Source organism: Triturus cristatus, chromosome 4_1 (assembly GCF_964204655.1).
Source record: "Triturus cristatus chromosome 4_1, aTriCri1.1, whole genome shotgun sequence".
NCBI lineage: Eukaryota > Metazoa > Chordata > Amphibia > Caudata > Salamandridae > Triturus > Triturus cristatus.
Genome location: NC_140585.1, coordinates 139,777,610 through 139,799,216, shown reverse-complemented (window position 1 = coordinate 139,799,216; position 21,607 = coordinate 139,777,610). Strand labels below are relative to the sequence as shown.

The window sequence follows — 21,607 nt, the reverse complement described above, 5'->3', positions numbered from 1 at the left end:
TTTTTCTGATGTATTAAATCGAAGGTACATGAAATGGGTGTTTGGTTGTACCTTCAAATACCAAATTGTAGTGGTATGTAGAAATGTTTTTTCACCGTAATTTGGCCCAAAACAATCATACTTCACCACCATATCAGTGATTGTGGTAATCATTCCACAAAGATAAGTAGTCTCGTAAAAACCTGTTCCTCTTTGAGAATGTTTCAAAACAAACATTTTAATTACAGATATTGGTCCTATGGACCACTGCCTATTCAAATAAAATAACAATTAAACATATACATTTTGTTTTTTAAATGATCCTGTTTTCCTTTAATTAATAATATTAAGAACTACTTCTCCTTTTCCACAGTTTCAAGCTCGTACTTTGTGGCCCAACTGAGCTTGAGCCTCTCACTCTTTCATGATGTACTGATATATTGTCATTCTGATCTTTGAAAACAGTTGGGGATATAGCTCAGTGGTAGAGCATTTGACTGCAGATCAAGAGGTCCCTGGTTCAAATCCGGGTGTCCCCTAAACCTATTTTGGTTTTGGTGTTTGTAGCTGGGATCTTTCATAAAGTCCCTATGGATCACCATTGACAGAGTCAGTGTTCAGTTGGATCTTATACTTTATTAGCATTACAGTGTCACTGCTCAAAACCTGGGAATAAATGCATTTTTACACAGGGCGTGGGAACTTTCTGAAACATCATTGATTTATTTTGGAATCCGGCTCTTCCTTTCACAGCTTCAAACAAAGAGAATCACTATGAAAACAATTGAAAACTTTGTTATACAGTTTGGTGCTTCCTTGTAGCGCACTAAAGAAATGGCATAGTATACTCGGCAGCGCTGCAGTCAATCTATTTCTCATTTAACCTGTGTCCTCAGTCTTACATATATTCCTCCTCTCCTCTGTGCATACAAAATATGTGTTTGTTTAAAGCACTTCATTCTTGTGCAACGTAGAAACTATTTAATTTCTCCTTAAAACCTCTGCCTACGTGCAAAATGTATGAACCCTCGTTGCAGATGAAAAAAGGCTGGCTCGAAGACTCAGGCCATTTTCGAACACAAAATGGCCTTTTCTGATATATTAAATTGATGGTACTTGAAAGGGACGTTTGGGTGTTCCTTCCAAATACCAAATTGCAGTGGTATGTAGAAATGTTTTTCGTCCATCATTTGGCCCAAAACAATCCTACTTCACCACCATCTCGGTGATTGTGGTAACCAATCCGCGAAAGGATAAGGCGTCCCGTAAAAACCTCTTCCCCTTTGAGAATGTTTCAAAACAAGCATTTTATGTACAGGCATTGGTCCTATGGACCACTGCCTGTTCAAATAAAATAACAATGAAACATATAAATATTTTTTTTAAACGATCCCGTTTTCCTTCAATAAATAATATTAAGAACTACTTCTCCTGTTCCACAGTTTCAAGCTTGTACTTTCCGGCCCAACTGAGCATGATGCTCACACTCTTTCATGAGGTACTGATATATTTTCATTCCGACTCTCACAAGCAGGTGGGGATATAGCTCAGTGGTAGAGCATTTGACTGCAGATCAAGAGGTCCCTGGTTCAAATCCAGCTGTCCCCTTGGCCTGTTTTGGTTCTTGTGTTTGTAGCTGGGACTTTTCATAAAACCCCTTTGGATCATCATTGACAGAGTCAGTGTTCGCTTGGATCTTACACTTTAACAGCATTACAATGTCACTGCTCAAAACCTGAGAGTAAATGCATTTTTATACAGGGCTCGGTATTCCGTATGGGAAATGTCTGAAAAAGCATTGATTTATTTTGGAATCTGGCTCTTCCTTTCACAGCACCAAACAAAGGGAATGGACTATGAAAGCAATTGGCAACTTTGTTTTACAGTTTAGTGCTTCCTTCAATCGCACTACAGAAATTGCATAGAAAAGTGGGCAGCAATGCAGTCAATCTATTCCTCATTTAACCTGTGTCCTCAGTCTTACATGTATTCCACCTCTTCTCTGTGCATACAAAGTATGTGTTTGTTTGAAGCACTTCATTTTTGTGCAATGCATAATCTATTTACTTTCTACTAAAATACGCTGCCCACGTACAAGATGTACGAACCATATTTGCAGGTGCAAGCAGCCTGGTCTGAGAAACCAGGCCATTTGCGAACACAAAATAGCTTTTTCTGATGTATTAAATCGAAGGTACATGAAAGGGGTGTTTGGTTGTACCTACAAATACCAAATTGTAGTGGTATGCAGAAATGTTTTTTCACCGTAATTTGGCCCAAAACAATCATACTTCACCACCATATCAGTGATTGTGGTAATCAATCCACAAAGATAAGTAGTCTCGTAAAAACCTCTTCCCCTTTGAGAATGTTTCAAAACAAACATTTTAATTACAGATATTGGTCCTATGGACCACTGCCTATTCAAATAAAATAACAATTAAACATATACATTTTGTTTTTTAAATGATCCTGTTTTCCTTTAATTAATAATATTAAGAACTTATTCTCCTTTTCCACAGTTTCAAGCTCGTACTTTGTGGCCCAACTGAGCTTGAGCCTCTCACTCTTTCATGATGTACTGATATATTGTCATTCTGATGTTTGAAAACAGTTGGGGATATAGCTCAGTGGTAGAGCATTTGACTGCAGATCAAGAGGTCCCTGGTTCAAATCCTGGTGTCCCCTAAACCTATTTTGGTTTTGGTGTTTGTAGCTGGCATCTTTCATAAAGTCCCTATGGATCACCATTGACAGAGTCAGTGTTCAGTTGGATCTTATACTTTATTAGCATTACAGTGTCACTGCTCAAAACCTGGGAATAAATGCATTTTTACACAGGGCGTGGGAACTTTCTGAAACATCATTGATTTATTTTGGAATCCGGCTCTTCCTTTCACAGCTTCAAGCAAAGAGAATCACTATGAAAACAATTGAAAACTTTGTTATACAGTTTGGTGCTTCCTTGTAGCGCACTAAAGAAATGGCATAGTATACTCGGCAGCGCTGCAGTCAATCTATTTCTCATTTAACCTGTGTCCTCAGTCTTACATATATTCCTCCTCTCCTCTGTGCATACAAAATATGTGTTTGTTTAAAGCACTTCATTCTTGTGCAACGTAGAAACTATTTAATTTCTCCTTAAAACCTCTGCCTACGTGCAAAATGTATGAACCCTCGTTGCAGATGAAAAAAGGCTGGCTCGAAGACTCAGGCCATTTTCGAACACAAAATGGCCTTTTCTGATATATTAAATTGATGGTACTTGAAAGGGACGTTTGGGTGTACCTTCCAAATACCAAATTGCAGTGGTATGTAGAAATGTTTTTCGTCCATCATTTGGCCCAAAACAATCCTACTTCACCACCATCTCGGTGATTGTGGTAACCAATCCGCGAAAGGATAAGGCGTCCCGTAAAAACCTCTTCCCCTATGAGAATGTTTCAAAACAAGCATTTTATGTACAGGCATTGGTCCTATGGACCACTGCCTGTTCAAATAAAATAACAATGAAACATATAAATATTTTTTTTAAACGATCCCGTTTTCCTTCAATAAATAATATTAAGAACTACTTCTCCTGTTCCACAGTTTCAAGCTTGTACTTTCCGGCCCAACTGAGCATGATGCTCACACTCTTTCATGAGGTACTGATATATTTTCATTCCGACTCTCACAAACAGGTGGGGATATAGCTCAGTGGTAGAGCATTTGACTGCAGATCAAGAGGTCCCTGGTTCAAATCCAGGTGTCCCCTTGGCCTGTTTTGGTTCTTGTGTTTGTAGCTGGGACTTTTCATAAAACCCCTTTGGATCATCATTGACAGAGTCAGTGTTCGCTTGGATCTTACACTTTAACAGCATTACAATGTCACTGCTCAAAACCTGAGAGTAAATGCATTTTTATACAGGGCTCGGTATTCCGTATGGGAAATGTCTGAAAAAGCATTGATTTATTTTGGAATCTGGCTCTTCCTTTCACAGCACCAAACAAAGGGAATGGACTATGAAAGCAATTGGCAACTTTGTTTTACAGTTTAGTGCTTCCTTCAATCGCACTACAGAAATTGCATAGAAAAGTGGGCAGCAATGCAGTCAATCTATTCCTCATTTAACCTGTGTCCTCAGTCTTACATGTATTCCACCTCTTCTCTGTGCATACAAAGTATGTGTTTGTTTGAAGCACTTCATTTTTGTGCAATGCATAATCTATTTACTTTCTACTAAAATACGCTGCCCACGTACAAGATGTACGAACCCTAGTTGCAGGTGCAAGCAGGCTGGTCTGAGAAACCAGGCCATTTGCGAACACAAAATAGCTTTTTCTGATGTATTAAATCGAAGGTACATGAAAGGGGTGTTTGGATGCACCTTCAAATACCAAATTGTAGTGGTATGCAGAAATGTTTTTTCACCGTAATTTGGCCCAAAACAATCATACTTCACCACCATATCAGTGATTGTGGTAATCAATCCACAAAGATAAGTAGTCTCGTAAAAACCTCTTCCCCTTTGAGAATGTTTCAAAACAAACATTTTAATTACAGATATTGGTCCTATGGACCACTGCCTATTCAAATAAAATAACAATTAAACATATACATTTTGTTTTTTAAATGATCCTGTTTTCCTTTAATTAATAATATTAAGAACTACTTCTCCTTTTCCACAGTTTCAAGCTCGTACTTTGTGGCCCAACTGAGCTTGAGCCTCTCACTCTTTCATGATGTACTGATATATTGTCATTCTGATCTTTGAAAACAGTTGGGGATATAGCTCAGTGGTAGAGCATTTGACTGCAGATCAAGAGGGTCCTGGTTCAAATCCGGGTGTCCCCTAAACCTATTTTGGTTTTGGTGTTTGTAGCTGGGATCTTTCATAAAGTCCCTATGGATCACCATTGACAGAGTCAGTGTTCAGTTGGATCTTATACTTTATTAGCATTACAGTGTCACTGCTCAAAACCTGGGAATAAATGCATTTTTACACAGGGCGTGGGAACTTTCTGAAACATCATTGATTTATTTTGGAATCCAGCTCTTCCTTTCACAGCTTCAAGCAAAGAGAATCACTATGAAAACAATTGAAAACTTTGTTATACAGTTTGGTGCTTCCTTGTAGCGCACTAAAGAAATGGCATAGTATACTCGGCAGCGCTGCAGTCAATCTATTTCTCATTTAACATGTGTCCTCAGTCTTACATATATTCCTCCTCTCCTCTGTGCATACAAAATATGTGTTTGTTTAAAGCACTTCATTCTTGTGCAACGTAGAAACTATTTAATTTCTCCTTAAAACCTCTGCCTTCGTGCAAAATGTATGAACCCTCGTTGCAGATAAAAAAAGGCTGGCTCGAAGACTCAGGCCATTTTCGAACACAAAATGGCCTTTTCTGATATATTAAATTGATGGTACTTGAAAGGGACGTTTGGGTGTACCTTCCAAATACCAAATTGCAGTGGTATGTAGAAATGTTTTTGGTCCATCATTTGGCCCAAAACAATCATACTTCACCACCATCTCGGTGATTGTGGTAACCAATCCGCGAAAGGATAAGGCGTCCCGTATAAACCTCTTCCCCTTTGAGAATGTTTCAAAACAAGCATTTTATGTACAGGCATTGGTCCTATGGACCACTGCCTGTTCAAATAAAATAACAATGAAACATATAAATATTTTTTTTAAACGATCCCGTTTTCCTTCAATAAATAATATTAAGAACTACTTCTCCTGTTCCACAGTTTCAAGCTTGTACTTTCCGGCCCAACTGAGCATGATGCTCACACTCTTTCATGAGGTACTGATATATTTTCATTCCGACTCTCACAAACAGGTGGGGATATAGCTCAGTGGTAGAGCATTTGACTGCAGATCAAGAGGTCCCTGGTTCAAATCCAGGTGTCCCCTTGGCCTGTTTTGGTTCTTGTGTTTGTAGCTGGGACTTTCCATAAAACCCCTTTGGATCATCATTGACAGAGTCAGTGTTCGCTTGGATCTTACACTTTAACAGCATTACAATGTCACTGCTCAAAACCTGAGAGTAAATGCATTTTTATACAGGGCTCGGTATTCCGTATGGGAAATGTCTGAAAAAGCATTGATTTATTTTGGAATCTGGCTCTTCCTTTCACAGCACCAAACAAAGGGAATGGACTATGAAAGCAATTGGCAACTTTGTTTTACAGTTTAGTGCTTCCTTCAATCGCACTACAGAAATTGCATAGAAAAGTGGGCAGCAATGCAGTCAATCTATTCCTCATTTAACCTGTGTCCTCAGTCTTACATGTATTCCACCTCTCCTCTGTGCATACAAAGTATGTGTTTGTTTGAAGCACTTCATTTTTGTGCAATGCATAATCTATTTACTTTCTACTAAAATACGCTGCCCACGTACAAGATGTACGAACCCTAGTTGCAGGTGCAAGCAGGCTGGTCTGAGAAACCAGGCCATTTGCGAACACAAAATAGCTTTTTCTGATGTATTAAATCGAAGGTACATGAAAGGGGTGTTTGGATGTACCTTCAAATACCAAATTGTAGTGGTATGTAGAAATGTTTTTTCACCGTAATTTGGCCCAAAACAATCATACTTCACCACCATATCAGTGATTGTGGTAATCAATCCACAAAGATAAGTAGTCTCGTAAAAACCTCTTCCCCTTTGAGAATGTTTCAAAACAAACATTTTAATTACAGATATTGGTCCTATGGACCACTGCCTATTCAAATAAAATAACAATTAAACATATACATTTTGTTTTTTAAATGATCCTGTTTTCCTTTAATTAATAATATTAAGAACTACTTCTCCTTTTCCACAGTTTCAAGCTCGTACTTTGTGGCCCAACTGAGCTTGAGCCTCTCACTCTTTCATGATGTACTGATATATTGTCATTCTGATCTTTGAAAACAGTTGGGGATATAGCTCAGTGGTAGAGCATTTGACTGCAGATCAAGAGGTCCCTGGTTCAAATCCGGGTGTCCCCTAAACCTATTTTGGTTTTGGTGTTTGTAGCTGGGATCTTTCATAAAGTCCCTATGGATCACCATTGACAGAGTCAGTGTTCAGTTGGATCTTATACTTTATTAGCATTACAGTGTCACTGCTCAAAACCTGGGAATAAATGCATTTTTACACAGGGCGTGGGAACTTTCTGAAACATCATTGATTTATTTTGGAATCCGGCTCTTCCTTTCACAGCTTCAAGCAAAGAGAATCACTATGAAAACAATTGAAAACTTTGTTATACAGTTTGGTGCTTCCTTGTAGCGCACTAAAGAAATGGCATAGTATATTTGGCAGCGCTGCAGTCAATCTATTTCTCATTTAACCTGTGTCCTCAGTCTTACATATATTCCTCCTCTCCTCTGTGCATACAAAATATGTGTTTGTTTAAAGCACTTCATTCTTGTGCAACGTAGAAACTATTTAATTTCTCCTTAAAACCTCTGCCTACGTGCAAAATGTATGAACCCTCGTTGCAGATGAAAAAAGGCTGGCTCGAAGACTCAGGCCATTTTCGAACACAAAATGGCCTTTTCTGATATATTAAATTGATGGTACTTGAAAGGGACGTTTGGGTGTACCTTCCAAATACCAAATTGCAGTGGTATGTAGAAATGTTTTTCGTCCATCATTTGGCCCAAAACAATCATACTTCACCACCATCTCGGTGATTGTGGTAACCAATCCGCGAAAGGATAAGGCGTCCCGTAAAAACCTCTTCCCCTTTGAGAATGTTTCAAAACAAGCATTTTATGTACAGGCATTGGTCCTATGGACCACTGCCTGTTCAAATAAAATAACAATGAAACATATAAATATTTTTTTTAAACGATCCCGTTTTCCTTCAATAAATAATATTAAGAACTACTTCTCCTGTTCCACAGTTTCAAGCTTGTACTTTCCGGCCCAACTGAGCATGATGCTCACACTCTTTCATGAGGTACTGATATATTTTCATTCCGACTCTCACAAACAGGTGGGGATATAGCTCAGTGGTAGATCATTTGACTGCAGATCAAGAGGTCCCTGGTTCAAATCCAGGTGTCCCCTTGGCCTGTTTTGGTTCTTGTGTTTGTAGCTGGGACTTTTCATAAAACCCCTTTGGATCATCATTGACAGAGTCAGTGTTCGCTTGGATCTTACACTTTAACAGCATTACAATGTCACTGCTCAAAACCTGAGAGCAAATGCATTTTTATACAGGGCTCGGTATTCCGTATGGGAAATGTCTGAAAAAGCATTGATTTATTTTGGAATCTGGCTCTTCCTTTCACAGCACCAAACAAAGGGAATAGACTATGAAAGCAATTGGCAACTTTGTTTTACAGTTTAGTGCTTCCTTCAATCGCACTACAGAAATTGGATAGAAAAGTGGGCAGCAATGCAGTCAATCTATTCCTCATTTAACCTGTGTCCTCAGTCTTACATGTATTCCACCTCTTCTCTGTGCATACAAAGTATGTGTTTGTTTGAAGCACTTCATTTTTGTGCAATGCATAATCTATTTACTTTCTACTAAAATACGCTGCCCACGTACAAGATGTACGAACCCTAGTTGCAGGTGCAAGCAGGCTGGTCTGAGAAACCAGGCCATTTGCGAACACAAAATAGCTTTTTCTGATGTATTAAATCGAAGGTACATGAAAGGGGTGTTTGGTTGTACCTTCAAATACCAAATTGTAGTGGTATGCAGAAATGTTTTTTCACCGTAATTTGGCCTAAAACAATCATACTTCACCACCATATCAGTGATTGTGGTAATCAATCCACAAAGATAAGTAGTCTCGTAAAAACCTCTTCCCCTTTGAGAATGTTTCAAAACAAACATTTTAATTACAGATATTGGTCCTATGGACCACTGCCTATTCAAATAAAATAACAATTAAACATATACATTTTGTTTTTTAAATGATCCTGTTGTCCTTTAATTAATAATATTAAGAACTACTTCTCCTTTTCCACAGTTTCAAGCTCGTACTTTGTGGCCCAACTGAGCTTGAGCCTCTCACTCTTTCATGATGTACTGATATATTGTCATTCTGATCTTTGAAAACAGTTGGGGATATAGCTCAGTGGTAGAGCATTTGACTGCAGATCAAGAGGTCCCTGGTTCAAATCCGGGTGTCCCCTAAACCTATTTTGGTTTTGGTGTTTGTAGCTGGGATCTTTCATAAAGTCCCTATGGATCACCATTGACAGAGTCAGTGTTCAGTTGGATCTTATACTTTATTAGCATTACAGTGTCACTGCTCAAAACCTGGGAATAAATGCATTTTTACACAGGGCGTGGGAACTTTCTGAAACATCATTGATTTATTTTGGAATCCGGCTCTTCCTTTCACAGCTTCAAGCAAAGAGAATCACTATGAAAACAATTGAAAACTTTGTTATACAGTTTGGTGCTTCCTTGTAGCGCACTAAAGAAATGGCATAGTATACTCGGCAGCGCTGCAGTCAATCTATTTCTCATTTAACCTGTGTCCTCAGTCTTACATATATTCCTCCTCTCCTCTGTGCATACAAAATATGTGTTTGTTTAAAGCACTTCATTCTTGTGCAACGTAGAAACTATTTAATTTCTCCTTAAAACCTCTGCCTACGTGCAAAATGTATGAACCCTCGTTGCAGATGAAAAAAGGCTGGCTCGAAGACTCAGGCCATTTTCGAACACAAAATGGCCTTTTCTGATATATTAAATTGATGGTACTTGAAAGGGACGTTTGGGTGTACCTTCCAAATACCAAATTGCAGTGGTATGTAGAAATGTTTTTCGTCCATCATTTGGCCCAAAACAATCATACTTCACCACCATCTCGGTGATTGTGGTAACCAATCCGCGAAAGGATAAGGCGTCCCGTAAAAACCTCTTCCCCTTTGAGAATGTTTCAAAACAAGCATTTTATGTACAGGCATTGGTCCTATGGACCACTGCCTGTTCAAATAAAATAACAATGAAACATATAAATATTTTTTTTAAACGATCCCGTTTTCCTTCAATAAATAATATTAAGAACTACTTCTCCTGTTCCACAGTTTCAAGCTTGTACTTTCCGGCCCAACTGAGCATGATGCTCACACTCTTTCATGAGGTACTGATATATTTTCATTCCGACTCTCACAAACAGGTGGGGATATAGCTCAGTGGTAGAGCATTTGACTGCAGATCAAGAGGTCCCTGGTTCAAATCCAGGTGTCCCCTTGGCCTGTTTTGGTTCTTGTGTTTGTAGCTGGGACTTTCCATAAAACCCCTTTGGATCATCATTGACAGAGTCAGTGTTCGCTTGGATCTTACACTTTAACAGCATTACAATGTCACTGCTCAAAACCTGAGAGTAAATGCATTTTTATACAGGGCTCGGTATTCCGTATGGGAAATGTCTGAAAAAGCATTGATTTATTTTGGAATCTGGCTCTTCCTTTCACAGCACCAAACAAAGGGAATGGACTATGAAAGCAATTGGCAACTTTGTTTTACAGTTTAGTGCTTCCTTCAATCGCACTACAGAAATTGCATAGAAAAGTGGGCAGCAATGCAGTCAATCTATTCCTCATTTAACCTGTGTCCTCAGTCTTACATGTATTCCACCTCTCCTCTGTGCATACAAAGTATGTGTTTGTTTGAAGCACTTCATTTTTGTGCAATGCATAATCTATTTACTTTCTACTAAAATACGCTGCCCACGTACAAGATGTACGAACCCTAGTTGCAGGTGCAAGCAGGCTGGTCTGAGAAACCAGGCCATTTGCGAACACAAAATAGCTTTTTCTGATGTATTAAATCGAAGGTACATGAAAGGGGTGTTTGGATGTACCTTCAAATACCAAATTGTAGTGGTATGCAGAAATGTTTTTTCACCGTAATTTGGCCCAAAACAATCATACTTCACCACCATATCAGTGATTGTGGTAATCAATCCACAAAGATAAGTAGTCTCGTAAAAACCTCGTCCCCTTTGAGAATGTTTCAAAACAAACATTTTAATTACAGATATTGGTCCTATGGACCACTGCCTATTCAAATAAAATAACAATTAAACATATACATTTTGTTTTTTAAATGATCCTGTTTTCCTTTAATTAATAATATTAAGAACTACTTCTCCTTTTCCACAGTTTCAAGCTCGTACTTTGTGGCCCAACTGAGCTTGAGCCTCTCACTCTTTCATGATGTACTGATATATTGTCATTCTGATCTTTGAAAACAGTTGGGGATATAGCTCAGTGGTAGAGCATTTGACTGCAGATCAAGAGGTCCCTGGTTCAAATCTGGGTGTCCCCTAAACCTATTTTGGTTTTGGTGTTTGTAGCTGGGATCTTTCATAAAGTCCCTATGGATCACCATTGACAGAGTCAGTGTTCAGTTGGATCTTATACTTTATTAGCATTACAGTGTCACTGCTCAAAACCTGGGAATAAATGCATTTTTACACAGGGCGTGGGAACTTTCTGAAACATCATTGATTTATTTTGGAATCCGGCTCTTCCTTTCACAGCTTCAAGCAAAGAGAATCACTATGAAAACAATTGAAAACTTTGTTATACAGTTTGGTGCTTCCTTGTAGCGCACTAAAGAAATGGCATAGTATACTCGGCAGCGCTGCAGTCAATCTATTTCTCATTTAACCTGTGTCCTCAGTCTTACATATATTCCTCCTCTCCTCTGTGCATACAAAATATGTGTTTGTTTAAAGCACTTCATTCTTGTGCAACGTAGAAACTATTTAATTTCTCCTTAAAACCTCTGCCTACGTGCAAAATGTATGAACCCTCGTTGCAGATGAAAAAAGGCTGGCTCGAAGACTCAGGCCATTTTCGAACACAAAATGGCCTTTTCTGATATATTAAATTGATGGTACTTGAAAGGGACGTTTGGGTGTACCTTCCAAATACCAAATTGCAGTGGTATGTAGAAATTTTTTTCGTCCATCATTTGGCCCAAAACAATCATACTTCACCACCATCTCGGTGATTGTGGTAACCAATCCGCGAAAGGATAAGGCGTCCCGTAAAAACCTCTTCCCCTTTGAGAATGTTTCAAAACAAGCATTTTATGTACAGGCATTGGTCCTATGGACCACTGCCTGTTCAAATAAAATAACAATGAAACATATAAATATTTTTTTTAAACGATCCCGTTTTCCTTCAATAAATAATATTAAGAACTACTTCTCCTGTTCCACAGTTTCAAGCTTGTACTTTCCGGCCCAACTGAGCATGATGCTCACACTCTTTCATGAGGTACTGATATATTTTCATTCCGACTCTCACAAACAGGTGGGGATATAGCTCAGTGGTAGATCATTTGACTGCAGATCAAGAGGTCCCTGGTTCAAATCCAGGTGTCCCCTTGGCCTGTTTTGGTTCTTGTGTTTGTAGCTGGGACTTTTCATAAAACCCATTTGGATCATCATTGACAGAGTCAGTGTTCGCTTGGATCTTACACTTTAACAGCATTACAATGTCACTGCTCAAAACCTGAGAGTAAATGCATTTTTATACAGGGCTCGGTATTCCGTATGGGAAATGTCTGAAAAAGCATTGATTTATTTTGGAATCTGGCTCTTCCTTTCACAGCACCAAACAAAGGGAATAGACTATGAAAGCAATTGGCAACTTTGTTTTACAGTTTAGTGCTTCCTTCAATCGCACTACAGAAATTGCATAGAAAAGTGGGCAGCAATGCAGTCAATCTATTCCTCATTTAACCTGTGTCCTCAGTCTTACATGTATTCCACCTCTCCTCTGTGCATACAAAGTATGTGTTTGTTTGAAGCACTTCATTTTTGTGCAATGCATAATCTATTTACTTTCTACTAAAATACGCTGCCCACGTACAAGATGTACGAACCCTAGTTGCAGGTGCAAGCAGGCTGGTCTGAGAAACCAGGCCATTTGCGAACACAAAATAGCTTTTTCTGATGTATTAAATCGAAGGTACATGAAAGGGGTGTTTGGTTGTACCTTCAAATACCAAATTGTAGTGGTATGCAGAAATGTTTTTTCACCGTAATTTGGCCTAAAACAATCATACTTCACCACCATATCAGTGATTGTGGTAATCAATCCACAAAGATAAGTAGTCTCGTAAAAACCTCTTCCCCTTTGAGAATGTTTCAAAACAAACATTTTAATTACAGATATTGGTCCTATGGACCACTGCCTATTCAAATAAAATAACAATTAAACATATACATTTTGTTTTTTAAATGATCCTGTTTTCCTTTAATTAATAATATTAAGAACTACTTCTCCTTTTCCACAGTTTCAAGCTCGTACTTTGTGGCCCAACTGAGCTTGAGCCTCTCACTCTTTCATGATGTACTGATATATTGTCATTCTGATCTTTGAAAACAGTTGGGGATATAGCTCAGTGGTAGAGCATTTGACTGCAGATCAAGAGGTCCCTGGTTCAAATCCGGGTGTCCCCTAAACCTATTTTGGTTTTGGTGTTTGTAGCTGGGATCTTTCATAAAGTCCCTATGGATCACCATTGACAGAGTCAGTGTTCAGTTGGATCTTATACTTTATTAGCATTACAGTGTCACTGCTCAAAACCTGGGAATAAATGCATTTTTACACAGGACGTGGGAACTTTCTGAAACATCATTGATTTATTTTGGAATCCGGCTCTTCCTTTCACAGCTTCAAGCAAAGAGAATCACTATGAAAACAATTGAAAACTTTGTTATACAGTTTGGTGCTTCCTTGTAGCGCACTAAAGAAATGGCATAGTATACTCGGCAGCGCTGCAGTCAATCTATTTCTCATTTAACCTGTGTCCTCAGTCTTACATATATTCCTCCTCTCCTCTGTGCATACAAAATATGTGTTTGTTTAAAGCACTTCATTCTTGTGCAACGTAGAAACTATTTAATTTCTCCTTAAAACCTCTGCCTACGTGCAAAATGTATGAACCCTCGTTGCAGATGAAAAAAGGCTGGCTCGAAGACTCAGGCCATTTTCGAACACAAAATGGCCTTTTCTGATATATTAAATTGATGGTACTTGAAAGGGACGTTTGGGTGTACCTTCCAAATACCAAATTGCAGTGGTATGTAGAAATGTTTTTCGTCCATCATTTGGCCCAAAACAATCATACTTCACCACCATCTCGGTGATTGTGGTAACCAATCCGCGAAAGGATAAGGCGTCCCGTAAAAACCTCTTCCCCTTTGAGAATGTTTCAAAACAAGCATTTTATGTACAGGCATTGGTCCTATGGACCACTGCCTGTTCAAATAAAATAACAATGAAACATATAAATATTTTTTTTAAACGATCCCGTTTTCCTTCAATAAATAATATTAAGAACTACTTCTCCTGTTCCACAGTTTCAAGCTTGTACTTTCCGGCCCAACTGAGCATGATGCTCACACTCTTTCATGAGGTACTGATATATTTTCATTCCGACTCTCACAAACAGGTGGGGATATAGCTCAGTGGTAGAGCATTTGACTGCAGATCAAGAGGTCCCTGGTTCAAATCCAGGTGTCCCCTTGGCCTGTTTTGGTTCTTGTGTTTGTAGCTGGGACTTTTCATAAAACCCCTTTGGATCATCATTGACAGAGTCAGTGTTCGCTTGGATCTTACACTTTAACAGCATTACAATGTCACTGCTCAAAACCTGAGAGTAAATGCATTTTTATACAGGGCTCGGTATTCCGTATGGGAAATGTCTGAAAAAGCATTGATTTATTTTGGAATCTGGCTCTTCCTTTCACAGCACCAAACAAAGGGAATGGACTATGAAAGCAATTGGCAACTTTGTTTTACAGTTTAGTGCTTCCTTCAATCGCACTACAGAAATTGCATAGAAAAGTGGGCAGCAATGCAGTCAATCTATTCCTCATTTAACCTGTGTCCTCAGTCTTACATGTATTCCACCTCTTCTCTGTGCATACAAAGTATGTGTTTGTTTGAAGCACTTCATTTTTGTGCAATGCATAATCTATTTACTTTCTACTAAAAAACGCTGCCCACGTACAAGATGTACGAACCCTAGTTGCAGGTGCAAGCAGGCTGGTCTGAGAAACCAGGCCATTTGCGAACACAAAATAGCTTTTTCTGATGTATTAAATCGAAGGTACATGAAAGGGGTGTTTGGTTGTACCTTCAAATACCAAATTGTAGTGGTATGCAGAAATGTTTTTTCACCGTAATTTGGCCCAAAACAATCATACTTCACCACCATATCAGTGATTGTGGTAATCAATCCACAAAGATAAGTAGTCTCGTAAAAACCTCTTCCCCTTTGAGAATGTTTCAAAACAAACATTTTAATTAGAGATATTGGTCCTATGGACCACTGCCTATTCAAATAAAATAACAATTAAACATATACATTTTGTTTTTTAAATGATCCTGTTTTCCTTTAATTAATAATATTAAGAACTACTTCTCCTTTTCCACAGTTTCAAGCTCGTACTTTGTGGCCCAACTGAGCTTGAGCCTCTCACTCTTTCATGATGTACTGATATATTGTCATTCTGATCTTTGAAAACAGTTGGGGATATAGCTCAGTGGTAGAGCATTTGACTGCAGATCAAGAGGTCCCTGGTTCAAATCCGGGTGTCCCCTAAACCTATTTTGGTTTTGGTGTTTGTAGCTGGGATCTTTCATAAAGTCCCTATGGATCACCATTGACAGAGTCAGTGTTCAGTTGGATCTTATACTTTATTAGCATTACAGTGTCACTGCTCAAAACCTGGGAATAAATGCATTTTTACACAGGACGTGGGAACTTTCTGAAACATCATTGATTTATTTTGGAATCCGGCTCTTCCTTTCACAGCTTCAAGCAAAGAGAATCACTATGAAAACAATTGAAAACTTTGTTATACAGTTTGGTGCTTCCTTGTAGCGCACTAAAGAAATGGCATAGTATACTCGGCAGCGCTGCAGTCAATCTATTTCTCATTTAACCTGTGTCCTCAGTCTTACATATATTCCTCCTCTCCTCTGTGCATACAAAATATGTGTTTGTTTAAAGCACTTCATTCTTGTGCAACGTAGAAACTATTTAATTTCTCCTTAAAACCTCTGCCTACGTGCAAAATGTATGAACCCTCGTTGCAGATGAAAAAAGGCTGGCTCGAAGACTCAGGCCATTTCCGAACACAAAATGGCCTTTTCTGATATATTAAATTGATGGTACTTGAAAGGGACGTTTGGGTGTACCTTCCAAATACCAAATTGCAGTGGTATGTAGAAATGTTTTTCGTCCATCATTTGGCCCAAAACAATCATACTTCACCACCATCTCGGTGATTGTGGTAACCAATCCGCGAAAGGATAAGGCGTCCCGTAAAAACCTCTTCCCCTTTGAGAATGTTTCAAAACAAGCATTTTATGTACAGGCATTGGTCCTATGGACCACTGCCTGTTCAAATAAAATAACAATGAAACATATAAATATATTTTTTAAACGATCCCGTTTTCCTTCAATAAATAATATTAAGAACTACTTCTCCTGTTCCACAGTTTCAAGCTTGTATTTTCCGGCCCAACTGAGCATGATGCTCACACTCTTTCATGAGGTACTGATATATTTTCATTCCGACTCTCACAAACAGGTGGGGATATAGCTCAGTGGTAGAGCATTTGACTGCAGATCAAGAGGTCCCTGGTTCAAATCCAGGTGTCCCCTTGGCCTGTTTTGGTTCTTGTGTTTGTAGCTGGGACTTTTCATAAAACCCCTTTGGATCATCATTGACAGAGTCAGTGTTCGCTTGGATCTTACACTTTAACAGCATTACAATGTCACTGCTCAAAACCTGAGAGTAAATGCATTTTTATACAGGGCTCGGTATTCCGTATGGGAAATGTCTGAAAAAGCATTGATTTATTTTGGAATCTGGCTCTTCCTTTCACAGCACCAAACAAAGGGAATGGACTATGAAAGCAATTGGCAACTTTGTTTTACAGTTTAGTGCTTCCTTCAATCGCACTACAGAAATTGCATAGAAAAGTGGGCAGCAATGCAGTCAATCTATTCCTCATTTAACCTGTGTCCTCAGTCTTACATGTATTCCACCTCTTCTCTGTGCATACAAAGTATGTGTTTGTTTGAAGCACTTCATTTTTGTGCAATGCATAATCTATTTACTTTCTACTAAAATACGCTGCCCACGTACAAGATGTACGAACCCTAGTTGCAGGTGCAAGCAGGCTGGTCTGAGAAACCAGGCCATTTGCGAACACAAAATAGCTTTTTCTGATGTATTAAATCGAAGGTACATGAAAGGGGTGTTTGGTTGTACCTTCAAATACCAAATTGTAGTGGTATGCAGAAATGTTTTTTCACCGTAATTTGGCCCAAAACAATCATACTTCACCACCATATCAGTGATTGTGGTAATCAATCCACAAAGATAAGTAGTCTCGTAAAAACCTGTTCCTCTTTGAGAATGTTTCAAAACAAACATTTTAATTACAGATATTGGTCCTATGGACCACTGCCTATTCAAATAAAATAACAATTAAACATATACATTTTGTTTTTTAAATGATCCTGTTTTCCTTTAATTAATAATATTAAGAACTACTTCTCCTTTTCCACAGTTTCAAGCTCGTACTTTGTGGCCCAACTGAGCTTGAGCCTCTCACTCTTTCATGATGTACTGTTATATTGTCATTCTGATCTTTGAAACCAGTTGGGGATATAGCTCAGTGGTAGAGCATTTGACTGCAGATCAAGAGGTCCCTGGTTCAAATCCGGGTGTTCCCTAAACCTATTTTGGTTCTGGTGTTTGTAGCTAGGATCTTTCATAAAGTCCCTTTGGATCACCATTGACAGAGTCAGTGTTCAGTTGGATCTTATACTTTATTAGCATTACAGTGTCACTGCTCAAAACCTGGGAATAAATGCATTTTTACACAGGGCGTGGGAACTTTCTGAAACATCATTGATTTATTTTGGAATCCGGCTCTTCCTTTCACAGCTTCAAACAAAGAGAATGACTATGAAAACAATTGAAAACTTTGATATACAGTTTGGTGCTTCCTTGTAGCGCACTAAAGAAATGGCATAGTATACTCGGCAGCGCTGCAGTCAATCTATTTCTCATTTAACATGTGTCCTCAGTCTTACATATATTCCTCCTCTCCTCTGTGCATACAAAATATGTGTTTGTTTAAAGCACTTCATTCTTGTGCAACGTAGAAACTATTTAATTTCTCCTTAAAACCTCTGCCTACGTGCAAAATGTATGAACCCTCGTTGCAGATGAAAAAAGGCTGGCTCGAAGACTCAGGCCATTTTCGAACACAAAATGGCCTTTTCTGATATATTAAATTGATGGTACTTGAAAGGGACGTTTGGGTGTACCTTCCAAATACCAAATTGCAGTGGTATGTAGAAATGTTTTTCGTCCATCATTTGGCCCAAAACAATCATACTTCACCACCATCTCGGTGATTGTGGTAACCAATCCGCGAAAGGATAAGGCGTCCCGTAAAAACCTCTTCCCCTTTGAGAATGTTTCAAAACAAGCATTTTATGTACAGGCATTGGTCCTATGGACCACTGCCTGTTCAAATAAAATAACAATGAAACATATAAATATATTTTTTAAACGATCCCGTTTTCCTTCAATAAATAATATTAAGAACTACTTCTCCTGTTCCACAGTTTCAAGCTTGTACTTTCCGGCCCAACTGAGCATGATGCTCACACTCTTTCATGAGGTACTGATATATTTTCATTCCAACTCGCACAAACAGGTGGGGGTATAGCTCAGTGGTAGAGCATTTGACTGCAGATCAAGAGGTCCCTGGTTCAAATCCAGGTGTCCCCTTGGCCTGTTTTGGTTCTTGTGTTTGTAGCTGGGACTTTTCATAAAACCCCTTTGGATCATCATTGACAGAGTCAGTGTTCGCTTGGATCTTACACTTTAACAGCATTACAATGTCACTGCTCAAAACCTGAGAGTAAATGCATTTTTATACAGGGCTCGGTATTCCGTATGGGAAATGTCTGAAAAAGCATTGATTTATTTTGGAATCTGGCTCTTCCTTTCACAGCACCAAACAAAGGGAATGGACTATGAAAGCAATTGGCAACTTTGTTTTACAGTTTAGTGCTTCCTTCAATCGCACTACAGAAATTGCATAGAAAAGTGGGCAGCAATGCAGTCAATCTATTCCTCATTTAACCTGTGTCCTCAGTCTTACATGTATTCCACCTCTTCTCTGTGCATACAAAGTATGTGTTTGTTTGAAGCACTTCATTTTTGTGCAATGCATAATCTATTTACTTTCTACTAAAAAACGCTGCCCACGTACAAGATGTACGAACCCTAGTTGCAGGTGCAAGCAGGCTGGTCTGAGAAACCAGGCCATTTGCGAACACAAAATAGCTTTTTCTGATGTATTAAATCGAAGGTACATGAAAGGGGTGTTTGGTTGTACCTTCAAATACCAAATTGTAGTGGTATGCAGAAATGTTTTTTCACCGTAATTTGGCCCAAAACAATCATACTTCACCACCATATCAGTGATTGTGGTAATCAATCCACAAAGATAAGTAGTCTCGTAAAAACCTCTTCCCCTTTGAGAATGTTTCAAAACAAACATTTTAATTACAGATATTGGTCCTATGGACCACTGCCTATTCAAATAAAATAACAATTAAACATATACATTTTGTTTTTTAAATGATCCTGTTTTCCTTTAATTAATAATATTAAGAACTACTTCTCCTTTTCCACAGTTTCAAGCTCGTACTTTGTGGCCCAACTGAGCTTGAGCCTCTCACTCTTTCATGATGTACTGATATATTGTCATTCTGATCTTTGAAAACAGTTGGGGATATAGCTCAGTGGTAGAGCCTTTGACTGCAGATCAAGAGGTCCCTGGTTCAAATCCGGGTGTCCCCTAAACCTATTTTGGTTTTGGTGTTTGTTGCTGGGATCTTTCATAAAGTCCCTATGGATCACCATTGACAGAGTCAGTGTTCAGTTGGATCTTATACTTTATTAGCATTACAGTGTCACTGCTCAAAACCTGGGAATAAATGCATTTTTACACAGGGCGTGGGAACTTTCTGAAACATCATTGATTTATTTTGGAATCCGGCTCTTCCTTTCACAGCTTCAAGCAAAGAGAATCACTATGAAAACAATTGAAAACTTTGTTATCCAGTTTGGTGCTTCCTTGTAGCGCACTAAAGAAATGGCATAGTATACTCGGCAGCGCTGCAGTCAATCTATTTCTCATTTAACCTGTGTCCTCAGTCTTACATATATTCCTCCTCTCCTCTGTTCATACAAAATATGTGTTTGTTTAAAGCACTTCATTCTTGTGCAACGTAGAAACTATTTAATTTCTCCTTAAAACCTCTGCCTAAGTGCAAAATGTATGAACCCTCGTTGCAGATGAAAAAAGGCTGGCTCGAAGACTCAGGCCATTTTCGAACACAAAATGGTCTTTTCTGATATATTAAATTGATGGTACTTGAAAGGGACGTTTGGGTGTACCTTCCAAATACCAAATTGCAGTGGTATGTAGAAATGTTTTTCGTCCATCATTTGGCCCAAAACAATCATACTTCACCACCATCTCGGTGATTATGGTAACCAATCCGCGAAAGGATAAGGCGTCCCGTAAAAACCTCTTCCCCTTTGAGAATGTTTCAAAACAAGCATTTTATGTACAGGCATTGGTCCTATGGACCACTGCCTGTTCAAATAAAATAACAATGAAACATATAAATATTTTTTTTAAACGATCCCGTTTTCCTTCAATAAATAATATTAAGAACTACTTCTCCTGTTCCACAGTTTCAAGCTTGTACTTTCCGGCCCAACTGAGCATGATGCTCACACTCTTTCATGAGGTACTGATATATTTTCATTCCGACTCTCACAAACAGGTGGGGATATAGCTCAGTGGTAGAGCATTTGACTGCAGATCAAGCGGTCCCTGGTTCAAATCCAGGTGTCCCCTTGGCCTGTTTTGGTTCTTGTGTTTGTAGCTGGGACTTTTCATGAAACCCCTTTGGATCATCATTGACAGAGTCAGTGTTCGCTTGGATCTTACACTTTAACAGCATTACAATGTCACTGCTCAAAACCTGAGAGTAAATGCATTTTTATACAGGGCTCGGTATTCCGTATGGGAAATGTCTGAAAAAGCATTGATTTATTTTGGAATCTGGCTCTTCCTTTCACAGCACCAAACAAAGGGAATGGACTATGAAAGCAATTGGCAACTTTGTTTTACAGTTTAGTGCTTCCTTCAATCGCACTACAGAAATTGCATAGAAAAGTGGGCAGCAATGCAGTCAATCTATTCCTCATTTAACCTGTGTCCTCAGTCTTACATGTATTCCACCTCTTCTCTGTGCATACAAAGTATGTGTTTGTTTGAAGCACTTCATTTTTGTGCAATGCATAATCTATTTACTTTCTACTAAAAAACGCTGCCCACGTACAAGATGTACGAACCCTAGTTGCAGGTGCAAGCAGGCTGGTCTGAGAAACCAGGCCATTTGCGAACACAAAATAGCTTTTTCTGATGTATTAAATCGAAGGTACATGAAAGGGGTGTTTGGTTGTACCTTCAAATACCAAATTGTAGTGGTATGCAGAAATGTTTTTTCACCGTAATTTGGCCCAAAACAATC

General features: G+C 38.7%; 18 non-coding genes across 18 annotated transcripts; all 18 read left to right on the top strand.

Moving 5' to 3' along the window:
• Positions 1 to 446: 446 nt before the first annotated feature.
• TRNAC-GCA (transfer RNA cysteine (anticodon GCA)) lies at positions 447 to 518 on the top strand. Its single transcript has one exon. It is a non-coding gene; the product is annotated as a tRNA-Cys (tRNA).
• Positions 519 to 1,515: 997 nt separating this feature from the next.
• On the top strand, positions 1,516 to 1,587 carry TRNAC-GCA (transfer RNA cysteine (anticodon GCA)). The gene has a single exon. It is a non-coding gene; the product is annotated as a tRNA-Cys (tRNA).
• A 1,008-nt stretch (positions 1,588 to 2,595) lies between these two features.
• On the top strand, positions 2,596 to 2,667 carry TRNAC-GCA (transfer RNA cysteine (anticodon GCA)). Its single transcript has one exon. It is a non-coding gene; the product is annotated as a tRNA-Cys (tRNA).
• A 997-nt stretch (positions 2,668 to 3,664) lies between these two features.
• Positions 3,665 to 3,736, top strand: TRNAC-GCA (transfer RNA cysteine (anticodon GCA)). The gene has a single exon. It is a non-coding gene; the product is annotated as a tRNA-Cys (tRNA).
• A 1,008-nt stretch (positions 3,737 to 4,744) lies between these two features.
• Positions 4,745 to 4,816, top strand: TRNAC-GCA (transfer RNA cysteine (anticodon GCA)). The gene has a single exon. It is a non-coding gene; the product is annotated as a tRNA-Cys (tRNA).
• Positions 4,817 to 5,813: 997 nt separating this feature from the next.
• TRNAC-GCA (transfer RNA cysteine (anticodon GCA)) lies at positions 5,814 to 5,885 on the top strand. The gene has a single exon. It is a non-coding gene; the product is annotated as a tRNA-Cys (tRNA).
• A 1,008-nt stretch (positions 5,886 to 6,893) lies between these two features.
• Positions 6,894 to 6,965, top strand: TRNAC-GCA (transfer RNA cysteine (anticodon GCA)). Its single transcript has one exon. It is a non-coding gene; the product is annotated as a tRNA-Cys (tRNA).
• Positions 6,966 to 9,042: 2,077 nt separating this feature from the next.
• TRNAC-GCA (transfer RNA cysteine (anticodon GCA)) lies at positions 9,043 to 9,114 on the top strand. Its single transcript has one exon. It is a non-coding gene; the product is annotated as a tRNA-Cys (tRNA).
• A 997-nt stretch (positions 9,115 to 10,111) lies between these two features.
• On the top strand, positions 10,112 to 10,183 carry TRNAC-GCA (transfer RNA cysteine (anticodon GCA)). The gene has a single exon. It is a non-coding gene; the product is annotated as a tRNA-Cys (tRNA).
• A 1,008-nt stretch (positions 10,184 to 11,191) lies between these two features.
• On the top strand, positions 11,192 to 11,263 carry TRNAC-GCA (transfer RNA cysteine (anticodon GCA)). Its single transcript has one exon. It is a non-coding gene; the product is annotated as a tRNA-Cys (tRNA).
• A 2,077-nt stretch (positions 11,264 to 13,340) lies between these two features.
• On the top strand, positions 13,341 to 13,412 carry TRNAC-GCA (transfer RNA cysteine (anticodon GCA)). The gene has a single exon. It is a non-coding gene; the product is annotated as a tRNA-Cys (tRNA).
• Positions 13,413 to 14,409: 997 nt separating this feature from the next.
• Positions 14,410 to 14,481, top strand: TRNAC-GCA (transfer RNA cysteine (anticodon GCA)). The gene has a single exon. It is a non-coding gene; the product is annotated as a tRNA-Cys (tRNA).
• A 1,008-nt stretch (positions 14,482 to 15,489) lies between these two features.
• On the top strand, positions 15,490 to 15,561 carry TRNAC-GCA (transfer RNA cysteine (anticodon GCA)). Its single transcript has one exon. It is a non-coding gene; the product is annotated as a tRNA-Cys (tRNA).
• A 997-nt stretch (positions 15,562 to 16,558) lies between these two features.
• Positions 16,559 to 16,630, top strand: TRNAC-GCA (transfer RNA cysteine (anticodon GCA)). The gene has a single exon. It is a non-coding gene; the product is annotated as a tRNA-Cys (tRNA).
• Positions 16,631 to 17,638: 1,008 nt separating this feature from the next.
• On the top strand, positions 17,639 to 17,710 carry TRNAC-GCA (transfer RNA cysteine (anticodon GCA)). Its single transcript has one exon. It is a non-coding gene; the product is annotated as a tRNA-Cys (tRNA).
• A 997-nt stretch (positions 17,711 to 18,707) lies between these two features.
• Positions 18,708 to 18,779, top strand: TRNAC-GCA (transfer RNA cysteine (anticodon GCA)). Its single transcript has one exon. It is a non-coding gene; the product is annotated as a tRNA-Cys (tRNA).
• Positions 18,780 to 19,787: 1,008 nt separating this feature from the next.
• Positions 19,788 to 19,859, top strand: TRNAC-GCA (transfer RNA cysteine (anticodon GCA)). Its single transcript has one exon. It is a non-coding gene; the product is annotated as a tRNA-Cys (tRNA).
• A 997-nt stretch (positions 19,860 to 20,856) lies between these two features.
• On the top strand, positions 20,857 to 20,928 carry TRNAC-GCA (transfer RNA cysteine (anticodon GCA)). The gene has a single exon. It is a non-coding gene; the product is annotated as a tRNA-Cys (tRNA).
• The last annotated feature ends 679 nt before the right edge of the window (positions 20,929 to 21,607 follow it).